Consider the following 26,112-nt stretch of genomic DNA (forward strand, 5'->3'; position numbering starts at 1 on the left):
ATTAGAGGTACAACAACCTTGTTTTCATATTTCGGAAAGGTTATTGAAGAATGTAGGGTTCTGATGAAGGAGCTCAAGGGCAAACGAGTTATCCTTAAGTTTTTAAGCGATCTACGAATGATGCAGCTCACTCTTTAGCGAGTTGTAGTTATTCAATAGTTGACCGCATTTGGAAAGCAAATGAAGCTTGTCCAGATTTGATTCATGTACTTACAAACGATTTGAAGTAATGAATATTATTCTGTTTCCTGGCAAAAAAAACAATGATTACACATTCTTAAATGATATAAAATAATATTAAAATAATTATATATATATAATAAAATAATAATTATCTTAATAAAAATAAATCTAAGTAAAAGTTAAACAAATTATTTGTTTTGGGTTAATTTTTAAGAAGATAATTTTAATTTTTATCATATAAAATAAGAAATAAAGTTTGATCAAAAATTGGAAAGTTGTTTGCTGTTTGCATCTTGCCAATATTTCATAATTTTTAGGTTTTAGTAAGTTTTTTTTTAGAAAAATACTTTATATTTTTGTTGTGAAAGTACTTTTAAAATCAATCCTATAAAACATAAAACGAGGAAGAAATATAATAATAATAATAATCGTAATAATAATAATAATAAAATCATTACAATTTAAAATTGAAATACAAATTTAATAAAATATATTATATACTATATTTATTTCATCTAATAATTTGTATAACAAACACAATAGGTAATTAATAAAAAAAGTAAACTATAATTACACATTTTTAAATGATATAAAATGATATTAAAAATATTTATATATATTACAAGTAACAATTATGTTAATAAAAATAAATCCAAGTAAGAATTAACAAATTATTTATTAATCGGGTTAATGTATATCATTTTTAAAAAGAAAAAAAATGAAATGTAAAAATTTGATTAAAAATATTTATAAAAATTAATTTTAAATGTTTATCATATAAAATAAGAAACATATTTAGATTATATTTAGGTATAAATATTATAGGCGTTTTGTTTGAATTTGTAAAAAGGGAAAGTTATGAATTGTCTTTTAAAAAAATGAATTTTATAAAATATAAAAACTAGGAAGTAATATAATAATAATAATAAACTATTATATTTCAAAAAATTGGAGTAAGGGTGTTTTGGTGGGAGACACTTAATATAGACTATGTTTATTTCATTTATTCTATTATTCTACTGTAATATCTAATAATATGTATAACAAACATAATAGGCAATTAATTAAGAAATTGGACTATAATTATATATTCTTAAATGATATAATATAATATTAAAAGTAATATATTATATATATAATACAAACAACAATTATCTTAATAAAAATATATATAAGTAACAATTAACAAATAATTTATAATCGGGTTAAAGTTGTATCATTTTAAAAAAAAAAATATTGGAGTGGGTAAGTTTGATTTAAAATGATAATAATCATTTGTATCTTATAAAATAACGAAAATATTTAGATTATATTTATGTATAAATATTATATTATTTTGTTTTATTTTGTAAAAAGTGAAAATTACGGATTGCTTTTTAAAAAATTTAGAGCACATTAATCCTCTAAAAGATAAAAAACGAGGAATACATATAATAATAATAAATCTATTACAATTCAAAATTAAAATACAGATTTAATAAAATACATTACTGATTATATTTATTATATTTATTTTATTGTAATATTTAATAATCTGTATAACAAATGCAATAGGTAATTAATTAAAATTTGAACTACAATTATATATTTTAAATGATATAAAATAATGTTAAAAGTGTTATATATATAAAACAAGAAATAATTATCTTAATAAATATAAATATAAGTAACAATCAACAAATCATTTGTTAATCGGGGTTAAAGTAGTATCATTTTCTTAAAAAAATTGGAATGGGTAAGTTTCATTTAAAATACTTTTGAATAGATAATTTTAATTTTTATCTTATAAAATGAGGAACACGTTGAGATTGAATTTATGTATATATATTTTTTGTTTCATTTTGTAAAATAAGAAAATTACGGATTATATTTTAAAAAATTTAGAGTACATGAATTCTATAAAACATAAAAATTAGGAAAAAATATAATAATAATAATAATAATAAATTATTACAATTCAAAATTGAAATACAAATACCATAGAATACATTTAAAAGTATTATCACAATTGATTAGTAAACAAAGGTACTATTATTGTTTTCAAAATCATTACTAAATAGGAAAGAATATAAAATATTGTTACACATGAAAGTCCAAACAACTTCTCAATCTTTGATCAAACTCTTGAAAAGAAAATATATAAATAAAAAAAAATTAATTACATAAATATATTATGTGGTATGATTAAAATATTATTTTTACAAATTTATAATGTGAAAAAATAGACAACAATGAAATAAAATAAATTATAATATTTATATTATATTTAGGTTGTTAAGGTCAAATATAAAAATATAATAATAACTAAATATATAAATATAAAAAGTATAATTTTTTGAAAAATCTATTATTTTGAAAAACAAAAAAATTGTTTAGAGAATAAAATTATTATATTAAAATTTAATTAAGAAAAAAAAAATATTCAAAAACAATTATATAAAGAAATAAAAATCATCAGTGCAGAGGACCGGCACAAAGCTAATTCAAGATGATAAAATGCAATTTTAAATATGATTCGGTCGGTGGCCGTGTGGTCTTTTCCCTTTTTGATAATACTTTTATGGTCTAAGAAAAGAAGGGTATTATCTGATATATAAGTGTATTTTAATATTAAATAGCATTAAAATTATTATAAAAGTTTTTTAAAATTCGTTGAATGTTTATGAGATAAACTTAGGAACATCGATCTCTATAAGATAATAGTAGAATGTGGCAGAAAAAATATCTTCTTTAGTGACTGAAAATTATATATAATCGAATGTTAGTTTGTAATTTTTAGAAATTTGGAACTTCAGTAAACAAAATATAAAAAATAAAGCATAAAAAGTTCAGAACAAGTACATTTTGGTAGCCGAGGCTAGCCTTGGTGGAAAATAAAAAGCAAAACGAGGGGCTTCCTCTGTTTTACAAATACCATGTTTTTGTTGGTCTCGTCAACTGGTTTACTTATCTCCTTGTCTATAAATTTAATACAACTGTCAATCACATATATAGAAAAAAAAAGAGAGAGAGAAATTAAATTGAAGAGAAGACGGAGTGTGGGATAAGATGGTGACTAGGAAAAGTGCAGGACGAAATGGACGGGTTCCCACCTTTGTCAACCTTATCCTCTTATCCTCCGCCTTCTTCTGCACTTTCTACACTTCCCATCAAATTGTGATCATTTGAAATAGTTTAATTAAAGTTAGGACAATATTAATGATATTAAATTGGTTTTTAAAATGTTACAAAATATTAAGTATCAAATTAGTCCTCCTGTATCCAGGGACCCAGGCAGGGGTCGGCCGGCGGCCCCAAACTCCCGTATAATAATAAAATTTATATTATAATTTATGAAAATAAATTATATATTTACATACTTAGTAGTAAAAATTATTTATTTTCAATTTTCGCCCCCTCAAAAATGTATAAATTTTATGAATTTAGTACTAATATTAATGATGTTCACAATAATTATGAATTTATATACACGAATTCAAGTATATTTTGTATATTGAATTTGTTAAAAATAATAGTTATTAATTTATTTAATATATACTAAATTAAAAATATATATTAATTGTTCCCGAAAAAATTTCGCCACCCCAGACTTCGATTTCTGGCTCCGTCCCTGCCTGTATCTACACAAGAAGCACTAATAAATTTTTTTAATAAAATTATTTAATACTGCCACATTAGGCATGACATACATTTTGTAACAATTTATTATATCATTTTTTGTATATCTAGTGTTATTGGTGTAAACGTAAGAGGTTCATTTTTATTTAGCAAATTTAGCAAATAAGGGTCTAACACATCACATTTTTTTTAACTATTTTCAAAACTAATTTTGTATCCGTATTTATTTTTAATTTTTAAAAGGTTCTTTGTAACATTAATATGGAGAATATAAAGTAATGGAATAAAAAAACATTACAATATTAATATTAGTTTGAAGTATTAGAATTTAATTATTTTAACATATAAAAAAATGGAAATTTTCAAGGTGACCATTTGGGGATAACTAAGAAGCAAAAAAAACCTAATCCACACATTATTCAATGCATGCATGGCCCCTTGCCCATTTGTATGGTTATAAAGTTTCTTGCAAAGCTCCCCAAAAACCAAACATATTTCATGCTCATCCTATAAAAGCAGATTTATACATTCATTCAGCTCATCACTGCTATTTATTTCACCTTGTCAAAATTAATATTACCTTTTCAACTTATTGGATTATCATCTTTCTCACATAAGGAGGAAACAAATACATAGGATTATGATGATGTCAATGAATCATGATCAAGCTGGTAAAAACCATTTATTTCAAGGCTCGTGTGGAGAGCAATCTATATTTTTAAGAAATTTGGAACATGATCAGAAATGGGATTTGATTGAAAAGCAAAGTTGTGATTCCGATCAATCATCGTCTATTGGAGTAGCTTCCACAAATTCAGATGGATCTTCGATATCTTCTTCTTTAGACACGTCCGATGATGCATCTTCATCGTTTACGTCTAATCCTGCAAATTCAAGTGGATCTTTGTATGATTTATCCGATCTCATGTCCCAATTACCGATCAAGTAAGCTCATTTCTTTCGTAAAAATAAATTACCTATTTCTCGCAATAGAGCTGAGGTCGGTTTAAATTTTACGACATATTTGTTTAGTTGACATTTATATGCTGTTCTTATTTTAAGATCATGTTAGAGATTTAACTCGGACAGTTTTAGATAAAACAGTTACTTAACGGCTTCTTGTATGTAATTAGTGTGTAATACTGATTTTCAGGAGAGGGTTATCAAAGTTTTATCAAGGAAAATCTCAATCATTCAGTTGTTTGTCAAGGGTGGGAAGCATAGAAGAAGTTGCAAAGAAAGAAAGTGCTTACAACCACAACAAAAGAAAGATAATCAATGGATGCAAGAGTTATGGTGGTGGCTTGAATAACTATAAATTATACAATCTTCCAAAGCCAGTTATTTCAAAGAAAAAATCCAGGGGATTGTTTTCTTCTTCATCCCTTTCCAATCGAAAAGGATCCAAGTAATTATTTCAGAAATGTTCCGTTCATGTCAACCTTTTATTCCAAGGTTATAAATGTTCTTGCCGATGCATCACCGTGATCGCATGACTGAACTTATATAAACTAACAGATAAATTTTTGGTTTTTTTTAATTTATAAATCGAAGATTAGAATGTATTGTACCCCATATCTGGAAGTCGTAAGGAAAATTACTTGATATGGTGATATTTTATGGATGTTCGTTGTTATGTAGAAATAATTCCGGTATATTTATGCATAAATAAAAACACATGCTTTTGGGGAAGTATCGAGGATGTGATATATAATTAAAAATGATTTGGAATATTCAGAAGTTTATTGGAATGAAATTCGGTTTACATAATTAATGAAATTCTTATTTTTGAATTGACATTTTGATCATGTCAAGCAATAAACTTGTTTATTTTGATATACGACATAAGGGAATACGTTACAAAATTAACACAAATAATTATGTTTTGGTGCGAAAATTTGACATACAAATATGAAAAAATATGAATATCATTAGTTTCAGATTTGATTTTCAATTAGCTTTACGGGCACACGACACGGAACGAAAATAAACGAAATAAATAAATAAATAATTTCCAAATATATAATATTAATAATAAAATTCATATATCTTATTTTATACTAAATAACAAATACGACTAAACTATTCTATTTTTCTATACTTTATATAAGTACTAAATATATTATATTTCACAATTAATATTTCCTATGCAGTATTTAATTATCCACCGCATATTCTATCACGTGATTGACATGATATAAACTCCTTACTAGACCGGGTCTGGGCCACCTAGTCCAGGTCCGGGTAGGTCTAACTCCTGCCCAATCCTTTGGGTCCATCTCCGCCAAAACTCGGAACTGAAGTTTCCTCGAGGCTCGGGTCTCAGAAAGCCCAACATGTGAGGCACGAGCTCAACCACGTGACAATGACATCTATTAATGACCAATCATGAAAACAATCAAGTCACGTGTCGGAGGATTTTTGGAACACTCTGGGGGGTGAATACAGTTTATGCAGATAAATCTATTCAAACACTCAACAAGATAAACAGTTTTGTATTGATGATAAAAACTGATTACAAAGTAATCTCTCAAAGGATGAACAAATATTCTTGAGAGCTGCTAGGTTACATAAAGAATATATCAATACACGACACATAAAGTATTAACCTAATCTATGTTTATATACTGGACAACTACACAATCAAATTCCTATATTATATTACAATAAGGAATCATAAAACATATCCTTAATTTGATTTCTACTAGAAGTAAAGTCCTTCACCGATTTGAATTATGCAAATTCTTTCCTTCTTCGATATCTCCTGACTTTTAGCTGAAGTGAACAAATACTGATACTAATTACTGATCAGCAAATGCCGATGACATATGCTGATGACCTCACCTTTTGTTAAACTCTGATATCAAATACTAATAACAAACTCTGATAGTTTATAAGCTGATATCATTAATTTTTTCTAACAATCTCCCCCAACTTGTGCATTATGAAATATGGACAAGTTCTAAATTGATGATGTCAATACTATCTAAATGCAGAAATTCAAACAGATAATCTTTCTTACAGTCAGTGCTTCCAAACTTTATCTTCGGTCTTGAACTTCAGTACAATCAATAGCTTCATCAAGGAGTTTATTGAGTAGTCTTTCAAGAACATTTACTTCCATTATCTGCTTGATATCTGTGAGCTCCTTTGTAGATTCATCATTTTGATAAATAACAACTCCGAGGTCATAAAGATTTGATTCTCCAAGTGATAAATCATCCAGTTCCGAAAATCCAATTTTCTTTCCATCATGATCGAAAGTAAGAACTTCTCTTCCTAGAGATTTAATCACTTTGGCTCCTCCAGTATGCATATCAACAGTATGTCCAGATTCATGAATGTATTTTGGAACATAATTGGACTTGTATGTCATTCCTCTCTGCTTCATATGTACTAAGTTCTTCAAAAATTCAGACCATCTAGCAGTAGTAGAGTTGGTTACCTTGAGTAGAGTAGTGATGAATTCCAACTCCTGCCATGGTTTATTCTTCAAATGCTCTTGAGTGAGCCTTAACCTTCTTTCAGACTCCAGAAAATAAATCAGCTTTTCACCAACTAGATTATTTACAATCTGAACTGATTTAATTTTATGCAACCCTTCAAGCTTTGCGTTATCACCAATTTCTGTCAGATTTTCAGGATTCCTTAGAATCAAAGCATCAACAACAAAGTTATCAGCATTTGGAAGTCCCAAGCCACTTCTTATATCGGCTCTTCTAGACTGAGAATTTTAACTGTAGATCTTGTTTATAGTCTCAGAAGAATCCCTTACTAGTGCAGATGTCTTGGTTTTTCCATAATAGCTTCTTTTTTCTTCTAAGGTCAACTCTGGTATATCAGAGTTTAAATTCTCTGAATCAGGATTTGTGATTTTAGCTTGTTTTTTACTTGAACTGTCAACAACTTGAGTAGTATTAGAGGTTGTGACTGGTTGGGCTTCAGCATTTGTTTCGTCTACAACTTGAGCATTGTCAGAGGTTGTTACTTCCTTTAATTTTTTAGCCCAATCAGTTCCATGAATCATCTTTCTCTTCTTGTGGAACTGGTTAGCTTCTTCTTATGGAATCTTCTGATCCTTAGCATCATCATGAGGTAAAACTACTGAATAGATTGGATCTATCAGTATTTGAGATTTTGAAACATTAGATGTTGATTTCCTCTTGGATTTAGCTTTAGGCTTGGATTTTGACTTTTCACCAATATTTTCTTTCCCCTTATAACTCCCGTCAGCATTTAAAACTGCTTGAGACCTTAAAGACCCTTCAACATCAGTTTGACAGACCTCCTTAAACACCACACCTTTTGTAGGTCTTCTACCAGGAATATCTTCATAAGGTAAGAAAGTATCAGTATTTACTGACTTTAAAGATTTGTATTCTTCTTCCAAATGCCTAAGATGTTCCCTATCAATTCTAGGATTTTCTCTTTCAAAAATTCTTCTACTTACCTCAGAATCAAATGCTTGAATCTTTGGATCCTCGTAGAATAGAGTTGTTTTCTTTTCTTTCACCTTCAGTGTTTGTAGATACTAACTTGCTTCAGCACCGGCTTTTATCTCCAGAATGCCTTGGTCTTCATCAGCATTTGTGACTTTCAGAGTTTGAGATTTAGTCATGGTCAGTTCTTTACTTTTCACAGTCTTTGAGACTTGCCTAGAAGATATCCTCATTTCTCCACCTTGTCTAGACTGAGTAGTGGTTTTTGATATACCTCAAGAACCAATCAGATCTCCACCTTGTTTCTTCAAAACAAACTCCTTTTTACTACCATGACCACCTCCACCATGACCATTCTTATCATCAACAGCTTTCATCGAGAGTTGTTTACATTTAGATTTTAACACTTTCTCCCCATTTTTGCCATCATCACCAAGTAGGAGGGAAACAATTAGCTCCATGGATTGCTGTACCTCATCTAATTGACTAGACATCTTAGCTTGTATAGCTTCCAACTTAACCTGATTGGCTTTCATTTTATCATGTCTAGCAAGGATAGGTGCTATCTGCCTTTGGATCTCCTTGGTTGTGGTCAGCTTGGTTTCAAGAAAGGATTCCTTGAGTTTATCAATATGAGTATTAGCCTGAGACTAAGTATGCAGAACTGATTTGACCAATAATGTAGATACCTTAAGATGTATCAGAATATCAGGATTTGTAATACTATGCTCTGCTCTCTCCAAATGTTGAGAAGCATTTACAACAGAGATAGGATAAGAAGCGTCCTTCCAGTTAGAATTCCATTCTGCATCATAAAACTTTCTACTGTTCTTTGCATCAAGCTCAGCTAATCTCATTTGCTTTTCATGTCTAGGCATGTCTTCAGGAAAGAAAAGTTCATCCTCATCGGGACTTAAATTTGCATTGATATCTTCTCCATCATTAGACTCACTTCCATGCCATATTCCTCATCAATAACTGGCTCATGTATGAACTGAGCTACTTCATCTCCAGCTTCAGTATTTAGTAATTCATCAGGAATTGGAGCTGTGTGAGAATCCGCTGCTTCAGAAACTGCCATGTCCTCAACATTTAACACCAGATCTCCAGGAATAGTGGCCATATGAGGTGGAACTTCAATATTTATTTCCAGGACCTCAGTACCAGTTGAATATTGTGGTGATTCTGCAATGATAGGTTCATCTTGAATGGATTGTTCTGCATATACATCAACAACAGTAACAGGGAGAATAATAGATGGTGGAAGAATAGATTGAGTGGACTGTCCTTCAATAAGAATATGGATTGTTGCAGTGGATGACATAGAGATGTGAGTGCACTGTAGGAAAGTATCAGTACTTAGACCTGCAGGGAGAATATCAACACTTGGTACATCAGAGTTTATCCAAGGGTCTACAGACTGTTGTTCATCGGATGTATCTTTAATACTATGTGCACCTGCAAAATTTTCAACAAAAACACTTAAATCTCTATATTCTTTTAGAGTAGTCTCACTACTTCTCATTCCATTCATCTCATGACTTTTAATAGTTAGAGTTTCCTCACAAGAATTAACTAAATCCTGATACTCATCTACCTCTCCTTTTTCCAAGTAAGGATCCGACCTCTCATTAATTCTGTTTTTCTCTAAATCTTTTCTCTCAGTCTCACAAGAAAGGCTCGGTGTTTTTTGTCCTACATAAATAAGAGGTGGTTGAGAAGAGTTGTCTGCGATCATATGACCGGAGATACTCCTTTGTAAAGGTCTAATTGTTAGGACGAAAACACGCGCCAATTTTACACACAAGTATACGTGTTCGCAAGTAATATAAAATTCTTTCTAGTTCGTTCCCACAGAGACTGGTTTAGGTTAGGTTCAATTTATGCACTTATGCAACAATGATATGATTATCGTTCAATGCTAAGATGAATAACAAGTTGGGTTTTGATTAAACTAAGAGATTATACTAACTACAATTAACTAAGAGAATAAGAGGGTTGAATTACTTATATGAGATAAACATGGGATTCTAACTTCATTACTACTTCTATCAAAGTCATTGTTCTTAATATTGGCATGCAATGGTGATGACAACTAATCAGATAACACGAAACTAGTAAACGCCAACTTTCGTTGCACGAATACCCTACTACCAGACATTCACAAAAGAGATGGAAGCTGAATAGACACCAAATATATTGAGATCCTATATGTCTATAGAATTTGACAACATAACGGTTTAATATGCAAGTTATCTAACGTGATTACATAGGGCAAGTAAGATGGTTATAATTACCTATGAATCATGCATACCAAATACATGAACCTATGCTAGAATGGCAAGTTCTAAACCCCTATATTCACTTTCACTTCAATAGAGATTAACACATTATCTTATAAGTTCGCGACGCTCATAAGACGAATAAGCACAACCAATACTAGGATATCATAAAAAATCACCACACACTAAGATATTAAAACAAATTAACTATTGAAATCCATAAGTAAATCCGCTAGAACCCCACGATAACGATTAGCCCATAACTGAACTCCTCATCACCGTGGGTTCCGATGAAAATATGGTATAATAAACTAAGTCTTTATAAACTGAATATATAATCAAAGTATGTAATCAAGATTAATAGGTTCAACAAAACAAGAAAACAAGCATCCAAAATTACAACTCAATCAAAGAATCACAAGTATAAACTAGCTTTTCTTCTCCTTTGTCATATTTGTGCTCCTAGTCTTCTCGCCGTCTTCTTCTTAGTCTCCGTTATAAAAATTGTCTTTAAATAGTCTTTATATAGCAGCCCATTCAGAAGAGAAGTCCAGAAAATCAATCTTCTACTTGAATCAGGATTTCTGAAAATCGCCTTGGCGGCCGCGCGCTATCCCTGCGCGGGCACGCTGTAACTCTACTACTCTGGCGCGGGCGCGCGCTAACACAGCGCAGGCGCGCTGACCTTCTGGAAAAAAATATTATTTCTTCTTTTCTTGCTTGCAGCTGCTGGCTTCTTGTGCAACTTGACCGAGGCTCCATTCCTGACACTCTTCAAGCATAAAATCATGTAAAATCCAGCCCTTCTCCCTGTCTATGCCCTGAAATGCAAAACACTACAAAAACACATCAAATAAACAAATAACTTGAGTATAAAACACCAATTCGAGCCTTTATAGAGAGTTCTAAGTGGATATAAATACCATTTAACACACCCCCAAACTTGAATCGATGCTTGTCCTCAAGCATAAACAGACTCAAAGAACAAGAAATAAAAATGCATGAATGCAACGATCCCCTCAGAATAACTAAACCAACCAATGAGCATTATCTTAACAAATGCAATTATTCGCACAAAGATCAATCAAATCCCACAATTCAACTCACAAACCAGAAACGTGCGTGTGTGTAATTGCTTAACAAATATATTCTCGCAACTAGATCAATAATCATGACTCACTACTCATCAAGACAATCACAAGGTTATAAATAAAATAAAGGTTAAACTCAAAATAACTGATAACACTTCAATTTTTATATCGGAGTTATACACGGAATCATGCTTTTATTGATAACATATAACAAATACAAATATGCTTATTTGATCGTGCAATGAGTAAGGTCCACAAAAGACTTATACAATAATACCCATGTAGCGAGCGTTAGGTTAGTGGATCCCAGGCTATAAAAGCCTTAGGTCACTAGGCACAAATCCCCTAGAACTTAATAACTCGAGTATTAAAGAGCCCACTCGTGATCAATTATGCATCAACAACTTTTTTTTTCTTTTTTTTTCAAAATTTCTGAACGAGTGTGTTTCGCTCCATCTCGCTCAACCCTAGACTACTCATATAAATATGAGCCGGCTACTAGCCATTTGACACCTAACCACAACAACTAGCAATGAAATCCAATATTTTTCTCCAATTTTTAAATATCCATGTTATTTCGCCACTAAGAGAATATCATATATTCTAGATATAAACAAGTAATTAAACCTCGACAAACAAATAAACCATGATCATGATCTAGCACTTAAGAAACCTACAAGACTTAGTAAAATTTTATTATTTCTAGCATGCAAATCAAATCGATAGGACTTAATATCCCTCTATACGACATCACTACACTCGCATCAATATCACAAATCAATCGGAAAAACAAACTTAAGGGATCATGATAAAATGCATATGCAACTATATGCAACATACTAACCATGCAAAATAAAAAAAACAACATGACAAACATGCAACTATATGAACTAAAGTAGCATGGATATGCAACTACATGGACACACACAAAAACTATATTCCTTAACTACCACCCCCAAACTTAAAATTTTTACTGTCCTCAGTGAAGGTAATAGCAAGGAATAAGGGCATACATACTCGGAATCATGATCATCACCTTCCGCGGGTGGAGTGTTAGGAAGTGGGTACTGATAAGTGGCATTTTATACCACTTAGAGCGTCTCATAACGGCTTGAATTGGTGTCTTGAACTCGAGTATTTTGTGTATTTAACGTGTTTTTGAGTGTTTTTGTATTTTAGGGTGTAACTTGCTTAGTTAGGAGAATTTTTTCAAAATAAGCTAAGGGAAGTACTTGGGATCAGTTGCGGGGAGTTGTGCGAAGAAATCAGCAAAATCAGAAGCAAACTTAGGAAAATTCTAGAAGGCTTGCGGGCGCCCGCCTGGAAGGAGCAGGCGACCGCCTGGTAGCAGGCACCCGCCTGGAAGGAGGAGGCGGCCGCCTGGGTTCGTAATTTCAGAATCTGATTTTTAGAATTCAAGTTCTAATGGGCTTCTGTTGGTGTTGTTTCTTGTGGACTCTTATATAAACCTATTGGGGAGACATTTTCAACAACAAGTAACAAGGAGAGGAGATCAAAAAGACCGTTTTAGAATGCAACAATGAAGAAGATGAAGCATACGTTATCTTGTGATTCTTTTAATTCGTTGTAGAAGTGGATGCTAGTTTTCTTTACTCTTTGAACCTTAATACGCTTGTGATGTACTCTGTTATTTATTAAGTATTTTTATTAATTTATATTGTTGTGTTATTATCATGTTTTCATTAGGACCCATGGTGACGATGAGTTCTATTATGGGCTAATCGTGATCATGGGATCATAGTGGATTTACTATGGATTTCTTTAGTTAATTATTTAATATCTTGGTATGTGGTGATTGTATGATATCTAGCATAGGTTGTGCGTATTCGTCTTATGTACGTCGTGAATATATAAGATAGTTTGTTAATCTCTTGTGAAGCGACAGTGAATCTTGAGATTTAGAACTTGCCATGCTAGCATAGGTTCATGTATTGTATGCATGATTAGTGGATAACTCTAACCGTTTTACTTGCCATGTGTAATCATAATGAATAACTTGCGCTTAAATCGTTATGTTGTCAAATTTTGTAGACATATAGGGTCTGTTACAACCAGCATTTTCGTGTAATATTAATTGTAAATTTGGTGTAATTTTAAAGCCGAATGCCAATATATTCAACTATTGTATGTTTGTGTGAATGAGAATGTCCGCGTCTTAAATTTTCGTTATGTGGTATATGATTTTTTTCAAAGCAAAAGTTTATTTATTTCTTTTATTTTTAATTTATAAGGAATATTTTAAATCTTGAATAAATATCTTTTTAAAAGTTATTTTGTTCACAAAGTTTAAAAGTGGTTTTATAAAATTTCTAAAAATCCAAGTTATTTTATGGTATAAATTTTATAATTTTTGAACTTGTATTTTATTTTATAAAAATAAATCTTTATAAATGTTAGTTGTCATAATTAGCAAATTACATGGTTGTCCTTGCATGCAAATCCTTCTCTATTCAATTCAAAGGGCTAAAGAGACAATTCCAACCCCACTAACTCTTATTTTTCTAGCCAAATTCCTTCTTTACCCTTGCATGCAAAATGAACCAAGTATAAGTGGAGGGATAGTCTTCTCAATTCTCATTCCCACTCACATTTGCCAAATCAAAAACCATAAAGCAAGCAATTGATATGATCATCCACTCCACTCACCATCACACTTTCTCCTCCCACCCTCCTCACTCCCTCACTCTCGGCCCTCCCCCTCCTTCTCTCGGTTTTTCAGCCGAAACCAACCCCCTCCCCATTTTCTTCATTCCTACACCATACACCAAGTTTCCACCTTATACATAAGTAAATGTTACTTCCCATACCATGATCACATATATTCCAAGGAGTTTTGAGTAAAAAGTTTAAGTTTTAAAGTTGCATGTTAAGGTTTTAGTTGAAACTCAAAGTACAACCTTGATTTTTGTGGATTTAAGGTTATTTTTTAGAGGACTACAAGGAATGGTGAAGTGCCAAGTCTTGAGAAAGAAACTCTTGATGTTAAATGGCCATTCCCTTCCATTTCATTCGGCCATGACCTTAAGGGAGCCGAATGAATGGTCCTAGAGATCATTCTTGTTGTTTGGTTCAATTTTTTGTATGTTTATGTGATAATGGCATGAAACTTGTAGTGAAAATTTGATAAAACTCTTTGCATGCTAAGTGATCATATAGGTATAGCTTATTCTAGGCTTGCATGTCAATTTTATGATAGAATATATTTAGAAAATATGTTGTTTTGGTTTGCAAAACTCGAAGTTATGCATGTATTTGAATTTCTCTTGAAATGTTGGAAGATTTTGATCATTAGGAAGGATTTTATTAGTAAGCTATAATTTAGGTAGGAATAAGGAGTTAATATTGATTAATGCTTCTTGATGCATGGTAATAATTCATGTATATCTTTTATAAAAATGCATAACTTGTTGTTTCAAAAACTTGATGATTTGTGAGTTGTGAAATGTGGTTTCTTTTGTTTTGCCATGATTGCACCTTAGGTAAGGATGATCTCAACCAATATTATTTTGAGTATAAGGGAGTTAGTTCAGTAGATCACCATGTCTAAGTCTTGGTTTGGGTATTGGGTTGTTGGTGGTTGAGTTTGTCAAGTAAAAACCTTAGAGAAAGGAGAGTCATAGTTTCTGCAGAAAATCAGTTTAGTACCCTGAGGTTTAGAGTGAGTTTTGACCATATCATTGATGTGCACTTTGAGGCCCAATCCACCAGAAGTTAGTATTGGGAGTATATAAAAGGTTTTAGGTATTTTTTGGAGGTTTGCATGTCATTTGGTTAGGTGCACAAGTAGAATAACAAAATCTGTCCAGCAGGGGACAGTTTTGTTGCAACTTAGAAATAGGGAGATTTGACCATGTCATGGGTAGGCCCTCATTAGGCCCTGTTGGGCCTTAGTTATAGGGAGTGTTAGAGAAGTTTTTCCAACCATAGATCATAGGATATGAGTTATAACCATGTGTCACAAGTTAATTCAAGTCAGAGCGATTTCTGCCCAGAAAACAAGGGAACCATGGACTTTGAGCTTAGGCCCAAGAAGGCCCAAGCCAGTCCCTTGAGCCACATTAAGTTTGGGAGATGCCCTTAGGTCAGGAGGGTCTTGTGTAAAAGTTTTGAAGGAAAACCTGTAGTTTAAGAGTGTCTAATACACTCAAGAAACCATAGATATCATTCTGAAATTTGCACCAGTGAGCACTTTCACTTATCACATAGTTTTAGAACACTTAGGAGTGAGATTTAGGTTGACCAACATAGTTGTAAGATAGTATAAGGTCAGTAGAGAAAAAGGCCCAAGTGAGGGTCAATAGGTCTTGGATAGTTTAGTAAGGGCACATCGAGTTAGGAAGCCAAAAATTAGAAGACTTTGTCTAGTTTAGCGACCAAGTGTCTTAAGTTGTGAGTCGAGATCATCCAAGCCAAGTGTTACATTATGGTGTATATGGTGTTATTTGGCATTAATATATGATATGTGATTATGTGTGTGCAATTATAATTTAAAGGTGAATATAAATTAAGTGCATATAGGCCTAAGTGTCATCCGTGTTTAAATTCGGGTTGTAAATAGGTTAAGTTGGTGAGGATATATTATAATGAGGATTATTATTATTTATGTAGGATCTCGAGACGAGGGAAAACTTGCCATAAAGGTCGAGTGAAGCTTCCAGTTGCTCCTACCAGTCAGACCAGACCAGCCTTTCTCAAGGCAAGTGATTCAACCTGTCTTTCGTATTCACTGTAAATAGTTCATTTATATCGATGCAACTATCCTGAGTCATTTTGATATATATATATTTAAGTCAAGCGTATCTTATGTTTATCCTTAAAATGCCATGAACCCTTGAGTACGTATTGCAAGTAGTTCAAAAGTCTTATCATGATAGTAATTTAAAGTAATTTGAATGCCATGATAAAAGAAAGGGTAGTTACAACTCTTGGTTGATTCTCTTGATTAACATGCTAATGATTCCTAAGTATTGATATCTCATCCTGATACTTGAACCCCTATAGAACCTTACCTTGAACCCTGAAAGCCAGATATTTATCAAAGTGATTCCTCATTGATTACCCCTCTTTCTTATCTTAAAGCTTGACAATTCTGATAAATCCTGAGCTAAAGATCATTTCTTCATACCTTAACACCCTTAGTATTCATGAAGCTTACCTTCTTGATGATCCAGCACTTGAACCTTGATGAGAAACCATTGCTTTAAGCCCAGTTTGGCATTACCCTTCATAATATCCAATAGCCTCGCTAAATTCCCTTGTCCAAACTTTGATATATGAAAACCATTCAGTTACCCTAATAGAGTATAGTTTTGTGGATCATGACCCTGAAATTTAGTACCATATTTCCCGTGTTTCGAGTAGATCTATAATTCCTTGATAAAATGTTTCTGTTAAAAGAGATTTTATTATATTTCGGCATCAGTTTTTGAAATAAATAAAACGTGGGTTTTCAGTCCCAAAGGGGGATAAACATTTTCTTGAATAGTGGATCTGGACTGAGACGCGAGTCCTTTCCACTCTTATATTAGGCTTAAAAGTTGCCTAGGGATTCCCATTAATATTGTAGAACCCAGCGAGGTTCGGGATTACTTCGCGGCTGATCACCGGCTGTAATCCGTAGCGTCATAAAATGATTTTGATTAAAAGTATGATTTTGAAGTTGTTTTGATACAAACAAAATGATGCCACCTCCCAAAAGTTTTATCTCTCGATATCATTGGTTATGTCCTCTCATTGACATTCTTTAATATATATCTCGACTTATGTTTTTTATCGTAATGATTAGCACTTGTTGAGCATTTGGCTCACTCCTTGCTTTATCCTGATATTACAGCTAGCAGCTATGGTTAGATTCAAGCAGACCGCCCGTAAGACCTGTGATGCTGATGCTTATGTTCGAGCTCAAGTAGAATAAGAGATAGTAGTTTTGTGTGAGGAATCGATATTTAAAATCAGTTGTAATAGATGGTAGTGTTGGGCTGTTCCAAACCCTAAACTATAAGATCTTGGATTTGGTTATGTTTATTTATTTTTAAACAGTGTAATAGTTACATTTACTTTGCTGTTTAAGTTGGGGGTGTGACAGGTTTTGGTATCAGAGCTACGGTTTAGAGTCCCTGGACAGCCCAAATAGGTTATAGGGTATATGTATAGGTTATAGATAATATGCGAGAGAGTAGGTTAAGTAAGTTTATTATTAATACTCCTTTTATTGGTTTGCCAGCAAAGGGCGCATTCCTCGTCATCCTCTGGGACGGACGACACCATTCCTTTCTCCGTGTATGCTGAGTTGAGGCGCGAGTTCGACATGCTTCAGGGCAAGTACGACCGACTGATAGACCGACTAAACAACGTGTACCCGGATAACCGAAACTATGAAGGGAAGCCCAAGGAGCAAATGACTGCGAGACTTGAGACCTTGGTTCAGTACGTCAACACTAAGCTTGAGGAGATGCCAGCACACCGAGACCGCACCAGCCAGCATGTCATTCAGATGGTGGCGGATGAGCTCCAGAGCATTGTGAAGACGCTTCGAGAGGAAAAGACTACCAAGCCCCATTCAGATGGAGTGGAGCGTTAGTTCTTTCCATTTACCTTTTCATGTTGTTGTACTATCAGACTCCGTAGAATTCCCAGTTATTTCCGTTATTTCCTTTAAATAAGCCTGTTGTTCCTAGAATCAGACTTTGTCCTAATCCTATGTATTGTGACCTTTAAATTTCAATAATCATTCTCTATTGTTCCATTTGCTCTCAACTGTTATTTTACGTTTCTATATGCATCGCCATATCTGCTTAACTTGAAACTTGACCTCATAAGTAAACAAGAATGCCATGCGATACCCTCAAATTATTTCAATCATTCATATCTGTTTTGACATAACTCTTATTTCAGGATTATGCCTCCCAAAAAGAAGAACCCTACAACCACATCCACCACAGACCCAAATATTCTTCGATTACTGGAAGCTTTGCAACAACAAACCAATGTTATAGCTCAACAACAACTAACCCTTCAACAGCGAATTGAAAACCAAGATAACCGTGAACCACACCAACCACCTAAACCACCAGTACCACCTAGACAAGTTGTCACTTTCAAAGCTTTTCAGAATGTGAATCCACCTGCATTCCATGATACCACTGATCCAGTAATAGCTAACACATGGATTAAGGAAATGGAAAGGGCTTTTGAGTTGGTACAGTTAGGAGACGATCAGAAGATGTCGTATGCTACTTACTTCTTGAAGGGTGAAGTCATCTATTGGTGGGAATCAGTAAAAGCTATGGAAGCAACTCAACAAGTTTCTTGGGAGATATTTAAGAAGTTATTTTTGGACAAGTATTACCCTAAGTACATGCAGAATCAGATGGAGTTTAAATTTCTTGAGTTGAAACAAGGGAACATGACTGTATTGGAATATGAGAAGAAGTTAACTAAGTTGTCAAGGTTTGTAACAAAGTATACCAGCACCGAGGAGGAAAAAGCGAAGAAATTTTAGCAAGGATTGGAGCCTTGGATCAGAGATAGAGTGGCTATGTATGAGCTTGAAACTTATGCGGGAGTAGTACAGAAAGCTGCTCTGATTGAGAATAATGGGACGCAGTCAAGGAAGGAAAGGGATAACAAGAAGAGGAAGGTTCCATTTTATGGAGAAAAGTCTGAAGCCGGAAGTTCACAAGATCGGAATGTAAAGAGGATCGGATTCCATAAGGGAGGAAATTTTCAAAAGAAGGGAAATTTGGGTAAAAGGCAAGAATCAAAAGGGAACAACCAGGCAAGCCAAGGATAAGTTGGAGAAAACAGGTTCCAGAAACCCGAATGCAAGCACTGTGAAAGAAGGCACCCCGGAGTGTGTAATAAGTTGAGCATGACATGCTATAGGTGCAATCAGAAGGGACATTTGGCGAATGAGTGCAAGATGCCGAAGCCAGGAGTTACGTGCTACAAGTGTGGGAAGACTGGACACATGGCTAGGGAGTGTAAGGCAATCGGACCAGTCAAAGCTCTAATGAACGTGGCAAGTACCAGTGCGAGCGTGCCAGCTGAGGTATTGGCATTACCTCCACCACCCGCACCAACCCCGCAAGCAACAACAAGGACATTTGATCTGAAAATGAAGAATGCTGTTCAGAATTCTGAGGTGATAGCAGGTACACTTTTACTCAATAATGTCAAAGCTAAAGTATTGATTGATTCGGGAGCAACAAGATCTTTCATATCAGAATCTTTTGTTGATAAGCTTCAATGTGATAAAATGATTATGAGTGAGGTAGTAAATGTGGTAATTGCGAACCAAGAGAAGATTCATGTGAATCAATTCTGTCCGAAGTGTGAGATCGATATTTCAGGATATAAGTTTTCAGCCGATTTGATACTCTTCAAGTTGGGGGAGTTTGATATAATTCTAGGTATGGATTGGTTAGGAGAGAATAACGCTCAGATTAATTGTAAGACCAAGAAAGTGTATTTAAAGATGAAGAGTGGAGAGAAGGTAGTATTTAAGGGGCAGAGGCAAGAACAGCTATTTCTTATAATCGTTCAGGCTAAGAAGCTACTTAGAAAAGGTTGTGAGTCGTTCCTAGCGTATGTAGTGGATTCAGAAAAAGGCAGTCCCAGCATAGAAGATATCCCCGTAGTTAACGAGTTTCCCGACGTGTTTCCAGACGAACTACCAGGCTTACCACCAGATCGACAAATCGAGTTCGAGATCAACCTTGCTCCAGGCACGGAACCAGTTTCAAAGGCCCCATATAGGATGGCACCAGCAGAAATGAAAGAGTTGGCGAGCCAGCTACAAGAATTGTTAGATAAAAGAGTGATACGGCCAAGTACGTCGCCATGGGGAGCACCTGTTCTGTTTGTCAAGAAGAAAGATGGGAGTATGCGGCTATGCATAAATTATCGGGAGTTGAATAAGGTGACGATCAAGAACCGCTACTCGCTACCAAGAATAGATGACCTTTTTGATCAGCTGAATGGAGCAAAATGCTTTTCAAAGATCGACTTGAGATCGGGATACCATTAATTAAAGATCAAAGAAGAAGATATTCCCAAGACAGCATTTAGGACCAGATATGGGCATTATGAATTCCTAGTAATGCCGTTTGGATTGACCAACGCCCCGGCCGCATTTATGGATCAGATGAATCGAGTATTTAAGAAGTATTTGGACAAGATATTCATTGATGACATCCTTATTTATTCTAAGTCGGAAGAAGAGCATAAACATCACCTCTGGATAGCATTGGAGATACTTCGGCAAGAGAAGTTGTATGCCAAGTTTACCAAATGTGAGTTTTGGTTAAAGGAAGTTCAATTTTTGGGGCATGTCATTGGAAATGAAGGAGTTAAAGTGGATCCGGCAAAGATTGAGGCAGTTATGAGTTGGGAGAGGCCAAAGACTCCTACGGAAGTGCGAAGTTTTCTAGGATTGGCAGGATACTATAGAAGGTTCGTCAAGGATTTTTCGAAAATCTCCACGCCATTGACCAAGTTAACCAGAAAGAATCAAAAGTTTGAATGGAGTGCAGAATGCGAGGATAACTTTTAAGAGTTGAAGTAGAGATTGGTAACAACTCCGGTGTTAGTGCTTCCAGATGACCAAGGAAACTTTGTGATATTCAGCGATGCTTCACATAAGGGATTGGGCTGTGTGTTAATGCAACATAGTAAGGTGATTGCGTATGCGTCAAGACAGTTGATACCGCATGAGTTGAAGTACCCAACGCATGACTTGGAACTAGCCGCCATAGTGTTCGTACTTAAGATTTGGAGACATTACCTCTACGGAGAAAAGTGTGAAATCTACACAGATCATAAGAGTTTAAAGTATATTTTCACTCAGAAGGAGCTCAATATGAGGCAGAGGAGATGGCTGGAATTGATCAAGGACTATGACTGCTCGATAAATTACCATCCTAGAAAGGCGAATGTTGTGGCCGATGCTCTAAGTAGGAAGGAGAGACTGAATATGATGACAACATCAAAGGAATTATCTGAAGAAATCAAGACATTTGAACTGGAACTTTGTGATTGCGGAAAAGTTGAGGAAGTTTGTCGTGCAATGACCTTTTAGCCAACACTAGTGGAAAAGATAAAGAAGTGTCAAGAAGAAGTAATGGAGAAAGAGAAGAATCAGTTATCTGGAGAGGAGATTAATACTCAAAGGGATGAGCAAGGGATACTAAGGTTTTCTTCCAGAATTTGGATTCCTCATGTACCTGAATTAAAGAATGAGATCCTACGCGAAGCCCACAATTCGAAATTTTCTATCCACCCTGGGAGTACCAAGATGTATTGGGACTTAAAGAAAAACTTTTGGTGGCCAAATATGAAGCGAGACGTAGCGGAATGGGTTGCGAAGTGTTATACTTGTCAGAAAGTGAAGGCAGAACATCAACGACCAAGCGGATTAATTCAGCCCCTAAAGATTCCAGAATGGAAATGGGAAAATATTGCTATGAACTTTATAGTAGGACTACCGCGAACGAAATTCGGTCATGACGCTATATGTGTTATAGTTGATCGTCTTACGAAGTCAGCGCATTTTCTTCCAATTAACGAGAAGTCGTCATTAGACAAATTGGTTCATCTGTATGTGCGCGAAATCGTACTAAGGCATGAAGTACCCGTATCAATAGTTTCAGACAGAGATCCCCGATTTAACTCGAGATTCTGGAAGCAATTTCAAGAATGTCTTGGCACGAAGTTGAATATGAGCACGGCGTACCACCCGCAGACTGATGGTCAGAGCGAAAGGATAATTCAAACAATCAAAGACATGTTGCGCAGTTGTGCAATCGATTTTGCAGGAAGTTGGGACGACCACTTGCCGTTGATTGAATTCTCTTACAACAATAGCTATCATTCCAGTATTGGCATGCCACCATACGAAGCTTTGTACGGGCGAAAATGTAGATCACCAACAAGTTGGGATGAAGTAGGAGAAGGAAGAATTCTCGGCTAGGAATTGGTACAACAGTTGCATGACACAGTCAAGTTAATTCAGAAAAGGTTGCTTGCTGCTCAAGATAGACAGAGGAAGTATGCGGATCCAACGTGTAAGGATGTTCGATTCCAAATTGGCGAAGCTGTTTTGTTGAAGGTGTCACCTAGAAAAGGGTTGTCTAGATTTGGCAAGAAAGGGAAGTTAGCACCTAGATATATAGGTCCTTTTGAAATTTTGAGTCAAGTGGGGAAGGTGGCCTACGAGTTGGCCTTACCACCTCAGTATCAGCATGTGCATAATGTGTTCCATGTGTCGTTGCTTAAGAAGTACAATCCTGACGCTAGCCATTTGATAGAATATGAACCAATAGAAATTCAGACAGACCTGTCATTTATGGAGCAACCAGTCAAAATACTCGACTGGCAAGAATAGAGTCTTAAAAATAAGTCAGTTAAGTTAGTAAAAGTACTTTGGAGGAACCCTAAGGTCGAAGAATCGACTTGGGAGTTAGAGTCTGATATGCGTTCCCGGTATCCTCATCTGTTCTCTTAGATTCTGGGGACAGAATCCCTTAAGGGGGAGAGGATGTTACAACCGGCATTTTCGTGTAATATTAATTATAAATTTGGTGTAATTTTAAAGCCGAATGCCAATATATTCAACTATTGTATGTTTGTGTGAATGAGAATTTCTGCGTCTTAAATTTTCGTTATGTGGTATATGATTTTTTTCAAAGCAAAAGGTTATTTATTTCTTTTATTTTTGATTTATAAGGAATATTTTAAACCTTGAATAAATATCTTTTTAAAAGTTATTTTGTTCACAAAGTTTAAAAGTGGTTTTATAAAATTTCTAAAAATCCAAGTTATTTTATGGTATAAATTTTATAATTTTTGAACTTGTATTTTATTTTATAAAAATAAATCTTTATAAATGTTAGTTGTCATAATTAGCAAATTACATGGTTGTCCTTGCATGCAAATCCTTCTTTATTCAATTCAAAGGGCTAAAGAGACAATTCCAACCACACTAACTCTATTTTTCTAGCCAAATTCCTTCTTTACCCTTGCATGCAAAATGAACCAAGTATAAGTGGAGGGATAGTCTTATCAATTCTCATTCCCACTCACATTTGCCAAATCAAAAATTATAAAGCAAGCAATTGATATGATCATCCACTCCACTCACCATCACACTTTCTCCTCCCACCCTCCTCACTCCCTCACTCTCGGCCCTCCCCCTCCTTCTCTCGGTTTTTCAGCCGAAACCAACCCTCTCCCCATTTTCTTCATTCCTCCACCAAGTTTCCACCTTCTACACAAGTAAATGTTACTTCCCATACCATGATCACATATATTCCAAGGAGTTTTGAGTAAAAAGTTTAAGTTTTAAAGTTGCATGTTAAGGTTTTAGTTGAAACTCAAAGTACAACCTTGATTTTTGTGGATTTAAGGTTGTTTTTGAGAGGACTACAAGGAATGGTGAAGTTCTAAGTCTTGAGAAAGAAACTCTTGATGTTAAATTGCCATTCCCTTCCATTTCATTCGGCCATGACCTTTAGGGAGCCGAATGAATGGTCCTAGATATCATTCTTGTTGCTTGGTTCAATTTTTTGTATGTTTATGTGATAATGGCATGAAACTTGTAGTGAAAATTTGATAAAACTCTTTGCATGCTAAGTGATCATATAGGTATAGCTTATGCTAGGCTTTCATGTCAATTTTATGATAGAATATATTTAGAAAATATGTTGTTTTGGTTTGCAAAACTCGAAGTTATGCATGCATGTGAATTTCTCTTGAAATGTTGGAAAATTTTGATCATTAGGAAGGATTTTATTAGTAAGCTTTAATTTCAGTAGGAATAAGGAGTTAATATTGATTAATGCTTCTTGATGCATGATAATAATTCGTGTATATCTTTTATAAAAATGCATAACTTGTTGTTTCAAAAACTTGATGATTTGTGAGTTGTGAAATGTGGTTTCTTTTGTTTTGCCATGATTGCACCTTAGGTAAGGATGATCTCCACCAAGATTATTTTGAGTATAAGGGAGTTAGTTCAGTAGATCACCATGTCTAAGTCTTGGTTTGGGTATTGCGTTGTTGGTGGTTGAGTTTGTCAAGTAAAAACCTTAGAGAAAGGAGAGTCATAGTTTCTGCAGAAAATCAGTTTAGTACCCTGAGGTTTAGAGTGAGTTTTGACCATGTCATTGATGTGCACTTTGAGGCCCAATCCACCAGAAGTTAGTATTGGGAGTATATAAAGGTTTTAGGTGTTCGTTGGAGGTTTGCATGTAATTTGGTTAGGTGCACAAGTAGAATAACAAAATCTGTCCAGCAGGGGACATTTTTGTTGCAACTTAGAAATAGGGAGATTTGACCATATCATGGGTAGGCCCTCATTAGGCCCTGTTGGGACTTAGTTAGAGGGAGTGTCAGAGGAGTTTTTCCAACCATAGATCATAGGATATGAGTTAGAACCATGTGTCACAAGTTAATTCAAGTCAGGGCGTTTTCTGCCCAGAAAAACAGGGGAACCATGGACTTTGAGCTTAGGCCCAAGAAGGCCCAAGCCAGGCCCTTGAGCCACATTAAGTTTGGGAGATGCCCTTAGGTCAGGAGGGTCTTGTGTAAAAGTTTTGAAGGAAAACTTGTAGTTTAAGAGTGTCTAATACACTCAAGAAACCATAGATATCATTCTGAAATTTGCACCGGTGAGGACTTTCACTTATCACATAGTTTTAGAACACTTAGGAGTGAGATTTAGGTTGACCACCATAGTTGTAAGATAGTATACGGTCAGTAGAGCAAAAGGCCCAAGTGAGGGTCAATAGGTCTTGGATAGTTTAGTAAAGGCACATCGAGTTAGGAAGCCAAAAATTAGAAGACTTTGTCTAGTTTAGCGACCAAGTGACTTAAGTTGTGAGTCGAGATCATCCAAGCCAAGTGTTGCATTATGGTGTATATGGTGTTATTTGGTATTAATATATGATATGTGATTATGTGGCTATGTGTGTGTAATTATAATTTAAAGGTGAATATAAATTAAGTGCATATAGGCCTAAGTGTCATCCGTGTTTAAATTCGGGTTGTAAATAGGTTAAGTTGGTGAGGATATATTATAATGAGGATTATTATTATTTATGTAGGATCTCGAGATGAGGGAAAACTTGCCATAAAGGTCAAGTGAAGCTTCCAGTTGCTCCTACTAGTCAGACCAGACCAGCCTTTCTCAAGACAAGGATATATTAAAGCTTGACAATTCTGATAAATTCTGAGCTAAAGATCATTTCTTCATACCTTAACACCCTTAGTATTCATGAAGCTTACCTTCTTGATGATCCAGCACTTGAACCTTGATGAGAAACCATTGCTTTAAGCCTAGTTTGGCATTACCCTTCATAATATCCAATAGCCTCGCTAAATTCCCTTGTCCAAACTTTGATATATGAAAACCATTCAGTTACCCTAATAGAGTATAGTTTTGTGGATCATGGCCCTGAAATTTAGTACCATATTTCCCGT

At 34.3% G+C, this 26,112-nt stretch overlaps 1 long non-coding RNA gene across 1 annotated transcript; it reads left to right on the forward strand.

Moving 5' to 3' along the window:
* Positions 1 to 4,181: 4,181 nt before the first annotated feature.
* On the forward strand, positions 4,182 to 5,493 carry LOC141663805 (uncharacterized). The gene is made up of 2 exons (XR_012551668.1): positions 4,182 to 4,746; positions 4,955 to 5,493. It is a non-coding gene; the product is annotated as an uncharacterized LOC141663805 (long non-coding RNA).
* The last annotated feature ends 20,619 nt before the right edge of the window (positions 5,494 to 26,112 follow it).

This window comes from Apium graveolens, chromosome 6 (assembly GCF_009905375.1).
Source record: "Apium graveolens cultivar Ventura chromosome 6, ASM990537v1, whole genome shotgun sequence".
Lineage (NCBI taxonomy): Eukaryota > Viridiplantae > Streptophyta > Magnoliopsida > Apiales > Apiaceae > Apium > Apium graveolens.